This window comes from Amphiura filiformis, unplaced genomic scaffold (genome assembly GCF_039555335.1).
Source record: "Amphiura filiformis unplaced genomic scaffold, Afil_fr2py scaffold_23, whole genome shotgun sequence".
NCBI lineage: Eukaryota > Metazoa > Echinodermata > Ophiuroidea > Amphilepidida > Amphiuridae > Amphiura > Amphiura filiformis.
The window spans coordinates 1,361,624-1,372,526 of record NW_027305487.1 but is presented as its reverse complement, the minus strand read 5'-3'; the positions used below and the strand labels follow the sequence as shown (position 1 = coordinate 1,372,526).

The following is a 10,903-nucleotide window of genomic DNA, read 5'->3' as shown; positions in this document are numbered from 1 at the left end:
CAATTACTAATTCTGAAGCTATAGGCGTATTTATAACAGCTGTGTTACTTTTTGTGCAGACTTTGTAATATCTACAATAGGAATAGACTAGCGGCGGCAGCCACTGAGGCCCCAATCATCTGATATCACCTTTCATGCCAGAGAAGTCACATTATTGTGTGGATTTATACCACTGCATGGCTATCTGAATCAACCACTGAAGCCCAATGATTGATTGATAGCAATTTCATCATAGTCTATCAAGAAGGACCACACTATTGTTATAATAAAAATAGTATGATCTCTCTTAAAATAGCGTGTTCCTTCTTTACAGACTAGGATGAAATGGCTGTCAATCAAGAACTGGGCTACAGTGGTTGATAGACAGCCATGCGGTGGTATAAATACCGGTTTTAGACAGAGTGATGATGTTCGCCAATCAGAAAAGACATAATATGAAGTAACAAGGTTGTTTGGTGAGGGGAGATGGTTTGTTTGGTGAGGGAGGAGCACAAACTGGCTGGGACCGAGACTAAATGTGATCATGCCATTACAATCTCACTCCCTTCCTTAGCTTACTGAAAAGGAACTCATATAAATACAACATTCATTTAACCTCTTACCTCCATGTTTATTTACTGTCTCTTGCATGCATAGATATTCAACAACATTATGCTTCAACTTTTTGATCAGTGCTGCTTTCTGTTGTAATTCCAGCTGTCTAGGTGCTCTCTTGTATTCACTGTCTGATTATGTCCATCTCCCTTGCATGTGATGTCTTGATTCAATCTTCTTCAGCTCTTCATCAAAGCTGTCAAATACAATGCAGGAAGGAATTTAAAATTAACAGCATCATTGCAACCACTGAATATTCCACTGTCCATAGGTCTGTTTGTTAAAACCAGTACGGTTTCTTATGATATTAACTTTAAAATAAAAAAAAAAAAATTATATTTATTGGCAAATTTTTAAATACTAGCCGTCACACCTGCTTCGCAGTAACCATCTTTCGCGGTCACCACAATTAACGGTTGGTAATGGTACTCTGATTTCGGGTGTGTAAATGTTCTATATTTAATGCGATTAATGATGTGAGATTTTCATTTACCATGTTTACAAATATATTATAATAACAAGCTGGATTGTTTTAATTATAATTTAAAAGTACATGGACATATCATGTAGCAGATGCACACAACTGTTATTCACATTTCCTGATAGCACTTTCAATGATAGCTCAATGATATACGGTCATTTTCACGGTAAAGGGTGTAACTTTGGATTTTTAACATTTTAATCCGTAGTGTTCTAATAAAGCCACAGAATTCCATAATTTTTGGCCACATAAGTCATCTAGTTAGCAGCTACCTTGGGTAGCATAATCAGCTTTGGGAGTTACTGCGTTCAGTTTTAGCAGGCTTAAATGTACTTAATATTGCCATTTTGAAAAACTATAAAAAACAGTAACATTTTTGTAAAACCCTGTGTTTTCTTCAGTTAGTTCATGGATAATTTTTCTTATCCTGAAAGTACAGTCATATGTTCAGTAAACACTGCCACATTAGATTTAATTGTGAACGGCCCTGTATTTTTGAGAACCGGACTTCGATATTTATCGCTTCGAGGCTTCATTTTCCGTTAACAATTGTTAACAAACTTTGTGGGTGTAGCTTTGGTTCATAATTCTTGGTTATTTCTTCACTTCTTCTTGATTCATAACAGTTGTTATCTTAACTTGAAATGGGTAACAAAAATTAGCCGATTTGCAAGCTTTTAAAATTTTTATAAAATCTTGACTTCAAATAGCCGTTTTTCCGTTAACTTTTTGAAGCCTCCGAAACAAACTGTTCAGCAAGCTTGTGCAAATATAAATAAAAGAGCTCATCCAATCTATTTATTAAAATGTAGCAAACTAGATCCTCAAGTCACATGTTTTTAAATCGTGGAGATATATATCACCGTTTGAAAATGGGACCCAATACAAACTTTCCGTTAACAATTGAAGCCTCGAAACACAAATGAAGCCTCCAAACAACAGTAAACTTAATTATCATCTATGCATATCTAAATTGGTGTGTTTCATACTGATATCTGCATTGTAATTATGCCGTTGATATGTGCAGAATGTCAAAAAATTAAAAAAAAATTGACATTATGGTTAATGTTTGAAAAATATACTGATACCTTAAAAAGCCTGTTTCGGAGGCTTCACATGCAAAAAACACCATACTTAACAAATGGGTGAAAAAATTAATGTGTGATAAATCTACAATATCTGCCGCATAGAATCATTGATTCAATACACACAAGAAAATAACAGCTTAGATGATCCCAACACTGTTGTTTTCAAAAAAACTACTTCTGCAATGTTTAACAATTGTTAACATGAAGCCACAGAAACAAAAAAATGACTTGCTGTGATAATTTAATTTTTGTCACAACTGAAATTCAATACTTAGAAGCGAAGCATGAAAATTGGTAATTGTGATATTTTTTACCTATTTTTTTATGTCAACTTGTAGTAGTTAGCTAAATATTTTACTTTTATGATCACCTGTGTTGTTAACTGAAGCCTCCAAACACAAATCGCTTGAATTGCCAATTCTAAAAATAACTCCAATTTCTGTGAAACTTGGCTGGGAGGTTCCTTTCATCAAGTAGTATTTGTACATGAAGTTAGACATTCAAATTATTTTAGGAACCCAATTAAAACTTAAAAATATGTTTAAGGTTTGGAAATTTCCATTGTAAATGACACTTGATGTTAAAAATTTTCAAAACTGCAATTACAAACATAGCAAAACATGGTATAAAATTTAACTTATATCTGTTGACTTACTTTGGAATGGAATTTCACATGTATTCCAGCTTTCATGTCAAAATTTTCTGAGGTTATGTAAAATACATTTTTTCTTAGATTTTAACCAAAATGTTATGCAAATGTCAAATTTTTTATTAGAAATCAAAAGGTTTAAGCCTTGAAACATTATTTTACTTGAAATTAAGTTGCTTCTATGCATGATTTCAGTAAACAGAAACATATTTAAGTGGTTTGAAATTTTGACCCTAAAAATCAAAAGTTACACCCTTTACCGTGAAAATGACCATACATGAATTTACACAGTTACAATGCATGTATAATGCTGATCACATACATGTATACATGTATGCCATAAAGCAGGGTCGACTTAGTACACATTCGTTGTCTTGAATTGGTAATAATGGATCATGAATGAAGCAAGTTATATTGCCACCATACCATCATCAGATACAACCCTATTCTACATATTGCAAAAACTCTTTTCCTGAAATATCATATTTCCTTGAATAGTCACTCCCAAAAACAGAGGGGGGGGGTTTAATTATTAGAGGTCATTTTTAATACGATAATTCCTGTTAAAATCATTGAAACTCACGCCGAAATGACAAACTATGAACTTAGGAACGATGACTTCCTGTTCACTTCCGGGTTTACAACCAGATATTCGCCAACTACCGACACCATCAGTGACCATGTGTGCACCTTGGAAAGCTGCTTACTACACATTACACATGGAAATATCAACATTTTTTAAACATCTTGGTGAAAAGAATGGTGGGGTGTTTAATTGAAGGGGCGACTATTCAAAAACATACAGTGTTGTAGTCAAGTTTAGTAGCAGTACAAATTCACCAAACTTCTATTATAAATTAGAGAGTTTGACAAATTTGTAATTACAGATCCAAAGCAGATACCTGCTTGAGTGCCTCAACAGGATCGAAACCATTCGAACACCGAGTGAAACTTTAAATGCGATCTAATCAGCATAAAGAGCTTTTAAGTGGTACAATGACAGCATATTAAATGGACCAGTCTTGGTCTTATTTTGAGTAAAGAATTGAGTAAGAACACATGATTGCATGTTGAATGAGCAATTTGGAAAATTTGCCAAATACCTGCTTCATTGTTTTTTTCTTTTAAGACTGAGAGGGAAATGGATCTCAGAATACATTTGTTTGAGCATGATATGAGGCCTCTACTGTTTATTTCAATAGAATAAAATAGCTCTGTATTGTAACCCTGTTCTTGCATGTCAACTTATGGTTAAACTAGCATAATTATTTATGAACAAAGCAATGTAATATCATGAGTTTTGTGGATATTTTGCTCACAGGAATATTTTGAGCTTTCATTTATGAGAACCAGATCTGATCTTTGCTGCATGGGAAGAATATCAGGAGGAACTATATATATGGTACCAGCAACTTAAAAGACACCATCTAGGTCACAGTTGAACTTCCAGGACTGGTCACTGATATATTTGAGATTGTTCATGATTATGTGGAAACAGAGTGTGCGATGCATACCAACCTTAGTCAAGCATGATTTTACAATGATTTTATAAGAACATGATGAAGGACACTGTGTAATACACAGTGTATACTCTCAACATGATGAAGGGTCTTGTGATTTCTGCAATGGTTATACCGTATTGTTCCTAATAAACGCCCATGGGCCGTGACATTTTATGAAGGGTGGGCGTTTATTAGGGACGAAATACATGTAATAGTGCATATTTTTATCTTTATAAAAGCTGTTTCAAGCGACAATGGCACAGGGGAGGGCACCGGTCACCAACAGCACTGTCTTGGTGATAAACAATTACAATAGCGCTGAATTTGTATGGGGGAGGGGCACCGGTCGCCGACAGTAGACAAAAGCATTGAATTTGTATCCATATTGAAATCATTAATAATCATTAATCACTTTGCATATTAGACATTTTTTGGGTTGGGCGTTTAATAGAGACTGGACGCTTATTATGAAAAATATGATTTGATATTTAAAATTTGTATTACCTAGTGACTTTTGGTGGGAAGGGTGTTAAGAAAAGCATTCAGCATATATGTCATGATGCCTTTAAGAAGGTTGTAAATAAATGATTTCCAGAGGTAATCTGAGAGCACAATACGGGAACATGTCCCTGGACATTTTTAGGTATGACGAAAGGTGAATAAGTATTAGTGACAAAGGGGAGGTTAAATAAATTTAGCACATCAAATGGGGGGAGCGGGGTGAGGGGCCAGCAGGGTTATTTAAAAATCATTTTGAGAATTTACCCCCATGGGAGCTGTGCAAAAATTATATGGCCTACCCCCAGGGTGAATTCTCAAAATGGATTGCCAAAAATTGTTTTTACCCTTTTCATGTGACACTGACAACATACCCCCCCTTAGTTTTACAACATGAAAAAAATCTCTGCCCCTTCCCTTTTACATATAAGGTTTTTTGAGTTCAAATTATGTGATGGCCAACATTCCGCATGTGAACATTTTCATACTGTTTTTCTACACATTTTTAGGACGTTTCCAAACTTTGTCCATGTTTTTGCGGGAGCAGGTCTCATTAATTTTGTTTTATATTTGAAGTACAGTTTACAAGGCCAATTTAACTGGACAAATTATAATTTGTGCACAGTACAGTGTTGGAGGACTCAAGTCCTTTTTTCAAGGACTCGGATGCTAAAGACTCGGCTGACTCGAACCCCAAGGACTCGGCTCCAAGTCCTTCTCGAGTCCAGCAAAATTGGGTCTTTTTAGGTCTTTTATTTTCGTTCATTTTAATGAGCTAATTAAATCGATTCATCAGTTATTTTACCTGTTGATGTGTGGGACTTTCTGTATACTACAAATATATAATGGTTGTCACAATGGCAAACACCATACTAATGCGATTTGGCTCGAATGCACACCCATTTTAATGCATACAGGTGCTTTTACATGTGTTTGTGTTGTGTGTGCAATTCTGTTTATAATGCAGAAATTAGCACATGTTTGGGCGAAATAGACACCCACATAGACGTGGATTTGCTGGCTTGGGTTGCATCTATTGGCCGGGGGCACTCCCATATATTGATATAGGTCATGTGCCCATGAAAAGAAGACTCCGGTATTTTTGGCAAATTCTACACCCAATGACCAAGTTTTTTCTGTAGCCTACACTGAATGACCCCCTTTTTTGAACAATTAGTCCTCAAAATTAAAATTTTGGCGAAGCCAAGTGCAATTTGAGTAAAATAAATGAGTTTTGTCTATTTTGTACTGTAAAATTGGGTAAAAAGCTATTTTTGATTGTCAATGATGTGAAATTTTGGGCGCTCCCATATAAATCACCACATTTTTGACATTGCCAACACCAAATGACCCCCTTTTTCTAAAAATTTTTACACCGATATAATAGACCCCTAGTTTTGTACACTGGTGGGTACAGGTATGTGACAAGTGCCCCACCCCCCTGCGATTGGGGTTGAAATTTGAAAGATATTGTCATTTTAGTATTGCTTCAAGGAAGTTAAATTATATCTTGAAGTTTATCTGCTTACACCCAATGACCCCTTATTTAGAAATTTACTGCAAATCATTGTGTGCATTTTGAACAAATTTAACAAACATTTCATACTTTTTTTGTCCAGAAAGTTATTTTTCACAGTCAATGACACCTAATTTTTAGCGTGTCCACACATAATTACCCCCATTTTCTTGGTGCCCCCAGTGAATCACATCAATTTGTAAGCGCTCTTTAGCAAAGTCATAGTTCATTGAATTTAATTTACAACCGCGTGACAAAACAGGTTTTGACTTTTAAAACCTACATTTTGGTCAAAATATGTGCTTGGATAGGTAGTTTTCAACAGATTTACCACATTCGCCTTGCTATAACATTGAATTGTGTTATCTGTTGACCTACATGTAATGTAAAAAAGGTGTTTTTAGGGGGAAGTGTTAGATTTCGTTCGAATATAAAAAAATTATGATTGGATGAAGGGAACACTTGAGGTTTGGACAAAAACCAATCACAGATGTCTATTTTCCACTAGATCTCACACAGCTCTTATGATGCTATGCACTCAACCGTGTAGTATAACACAGACTGCGTGGAGACTAGACTCGCTGTGCTGGAAATATCTGTGAACTCGGGTGTATCGAGGTGGAAACTGTGCATAGATGCAGTATACGAGAATCATTTTTGTATTCAAACCTTTTCATGGGACCCCCTTTTTTTCGACAAAAAGACCCACCGAAGGAGCCCTAAAGTTTGTTTGCTTTATTTAAGGCGAATGAAAAATAAGACTCATACCGTAAACGTTCGCCTAATGGCGCACCTGGGCTCCTTCCTTTGCCTTGGGGTAAATTTCATGTGCAAACAGAGAGCTCCCTCCTCTGAAATCCAAACTATTAAGGGTCCATGCCATTATTTGCTTTTGGGAATTTTACGGGAGGGCACTTTTAGGTTGTGCCTAAATTCCACTTATGTCAAGGGAGCCCATACCGTCATTAGACGAATGTTGACGGTAACACTGTGTATTGATATAGATTCATACACATTCATAAACATGCTAAACAAGGAGAACAAATCAGTTTGTTAGTCACACATGAGTGAACTGGATAACCTCCATAGGAAAAACTACATGTAGCATTGCCCACTCGGCTGTATCGATACTCGTGCTGTAGTGACGTCAATAAATGATGGAAAATGGCCGCCCTCCCCCCCAATACCGGGAAATTTAAAGATATTTTAACTGTATTTCTTTATAATAGAGAGGTTTTTGGTACTTTAAACGAACCAGGTATGTTTATTAATTCATAAACAATGATAATATGGCAAAACATAACATGACCGGCTGATCCCTTTAATATGAAAAGCCTAGGGCTCGACTTTGATACATAAGGACTTGGACTCGGACATTGAGGACTCAGACTCGGACATCAGAAATTGGCAGGGACTCGGACTCGAACACCAAGGACTCGGACTCGAACATTGAGGACTTGACTACAACACTGGCACAGTACCCTGTACATTGTTGGCATCGTCTGTATGTACATGTAACTGGAATCCAGGTATATACAAATATACTTAAATAGTACTACCAGATATATGCACTGCACGCGCATGATGTGATGACACAATCACCATTAGAGATAGCATGCTTTCAAAATACCCATAGCTACCCATGCAAAATACCCATAGCTACCGGTCAGCTACCAGTAGCCGACCTAGTGCTTGGCATGAGAGGGGTCGGGTCCGAACCCTGACCCAAACAAACTCTTTATTCCTTCCAGATGCCAAAAGCCATTGGAGCTCAAATATCCAATAAAAGCTTCACATTTGTGAAGATTATCATTCATCCAGGTAGTAAATAATAATAATATACTTGTATTATAGTCTAGTCAACTGGACTTTCTATTTTTGAGTGGGAAATTTCACGTCCAATTAGCCCTACCAATCTCAGATAGAACTCCAATGTGACCTGTGATACAACAACATCCGCTTCAAAGGTAAATGAACTTTTACTGGCAGTCCAGTTGACTAGATTATATACCAGTAATATAAATATTATTATTTCATAAAAGTAAAAAGCTGTCTTTAATGAATAAAAATTTATGAGTATTATCTCATTTTACATCATATAGCACTTTGTATGGCCATTTATGACTTACAACAAAGTACTTGTCATGAAGACAGAAACTTTTACCATACCTTACCCTCTTTTTCAGCAGCACCTTTAAAGACCCTTTTCTCCTTTGTTTTATCTCGAAATCACATACTTCACTAATCACTGCACTCCGCTGACAGCCCTGATCTGAATCACCAGTTGCACTATTGTCACTCATTGTGATGAATTATCTGTAAAACAACCAAGCAAGCAAACAAACGAAAATACTCATTAAAGGATCAAAAGACCAAACAGCCTCTAAAAAAGGGAGCATGATCACAAACCTGGAAGAATGAACATACAATGATTTTGCACATATGTTATGTGGTTTTCAGTAAATTAAACCTATAATATTAACAGGGTGCATTACTGTACCTTGATGAATTTAGATGTTTTTTCTTTTGAGGCATAGTAAAAAAAAAGCAAAACAAAGAAACTACTAAAATTGTCCCTCATGGAACAAATGGAACAGCATAAATGTATGAACCTCCTGCTCTGCATGCCTGTTGCCTGCAAGGGCACCCTCTTTTGTGCCCTACACCCCATGGGAATCCCTGGTTATTGATCAGTGTGTATATCTATCATAATTATATGAAAAACAAATTCATGAAAAATTGTTATTTTCAAGACTACTTTACAGGGCTGTCAACTTTTTTTTTTTTTTTTTCGTGAGACAGAGACGTACCGGGATTTGCCGACTCCAATGTTCATTTTGTACCATGATTATTTGAGCCACGGCGCTCGAGAATGTTAACTGATTAACTGATGACCAACTGATTTTTTTCAATATTTTATTAAACAATTTACTGTCAATGTCATCAATCGAGGATAACATAATTTTAATCATCCAGTGCTATTGTGATATTATTTTTTATCAAATCAAGATATTTGATTATCAGGGAAATTGTTTATTATCAGGGCCTATTTAAAAAAAAATTCTGTCTTACCATACGGGGCAATTTACATGGTAAAAGGACAATAAAACATGTGATATGTATGAATGGTTGTTGATTCAATCTAGAGACTTATCCCTGTCATATTCAGCTATCGTAGAACTGTATTCCAACATATTACAACACGACTGTCATTTCAATTGTTATACCGTTCCGGTTGGTTAATTGCCTACACTCTATACATGTAGGTGTGAAAATTGTGTAGTATGGAAAGCCAGCAAGGAAAACTTATCCAAAAAGAGACAAACAAATATGAGATGCCATTAAAGTCATAACTTACAGACAAATTAGCAAGGCGGCAAACATATCCATAGGCCTATTGAGAGGAGGGACTGTTCCCACCACAGACACAGGGAACAACTTGGCCCAGCCTATTGTAGGACCGGTACCAACGTCTATGTGCGTTGGTTCAACCCGCTCGCAGACCACGAGAAGGCATGCCGAGAGTGAGGATGCAGTCCACAGTGCCAGAAATATTACGCATATAAAAGGTTCGTCCATTGCTGGATACATTAACTTACGCCTAAGCTCTATAAACATTTTGGAATATGCTGTATGGGGAGAAGATTCAACGTAGCCCTATTTTTAGGGACTTTGTGGTTGTATGGGGGACTTTTATTCTTTTCATGGAGTGAGCTTAATCTGATGATGCCTTCAGCAACTTAATCCTCCAATGGTCACAAAATGCAAAGATTTCATGTAACACTTGCAAGCAATCAAGTCCAAACTCTATGCATTTACGAACTGCGAAATTAACTGTAATTACTGACAACAACTTCCCTTACTCCCTACATGTACATGTACATGTACATCACAGTGGCATAGCTGGGATTTTTTCCAGGGGGGAAAGCCTGTATGGGGCGGGGCCCAAACTAGGGGGTCGGGGGCCCAAATAGACAATTTTGCCAGGCTTATTGATAATAATCGTATGGTATTGCATATCGTATGGATTCCCATACATGTATCTCTCTTCCCGTCCTCTCCCTCGCTCTTTTTTCCTCTCTCTCCCTCCTTTTTCCTCTTTTTCCTCCTTGCACTAGAGGGCAGGGGCCCAAATAGGCAATTTTTGCCACTGGTACATTACGTTTGAACACACACATATTTTTTTTTAAAGTTTTGGGTATAAGGCGGTGGGCTGGCAAAGCTTACCTTAGCATCTGTAGATAGAATGGTGTGCCAGCAGTGATCTTTTCATATCTGTAAATAACATTAGAATTGTTAAAAGATTAGTTTGCCTTCAACACTGTTTTGATTTTGAACATTTGGTGGACAGTTGCCTCTATTCATCAGTAATAAGTGTCCTCAAATGAAAATTCTTATGATTCAAATAAATCACTTTAATGGATTGAGTTCATAACAATTTTGGTTGGATACAACCATCTTTAGGAATCAATGAAAGATAAAATATAAATAAATTGAGTTTACAACCCTGTTTATTGATGGTGGTAATGGTATTCCCCAACAATCTTGGTTGGATACAACCATCATAAGAAATCA

At 36.4% G+C, this 10,903-nt stretch overlaps 1 long non-coding RNA gene across 1 annotated transcript; it reads right to left on the bottom strand.

Annotated features, from left to right (window-relative positions):
• Window positions 1-608: 608 nt before the first annotated feature.
• LOC140143581 (uncharacterized) lies at window positions 609-10,608 on the bottom strand. Its single transcript, XR_011857774.1, has 3 exons — window positions 10,556-10,608; window positions 8,503-8,644; window positions 609-790 (listed from the first exon to the last, which is right to left on the bottom strand). It is a non-coding gene; the product is annotated as an uncharacterized lncRNA (long non-coding RNA).
• Window positions 10,609-10,903: the final 295 nt, after the last annotated feature.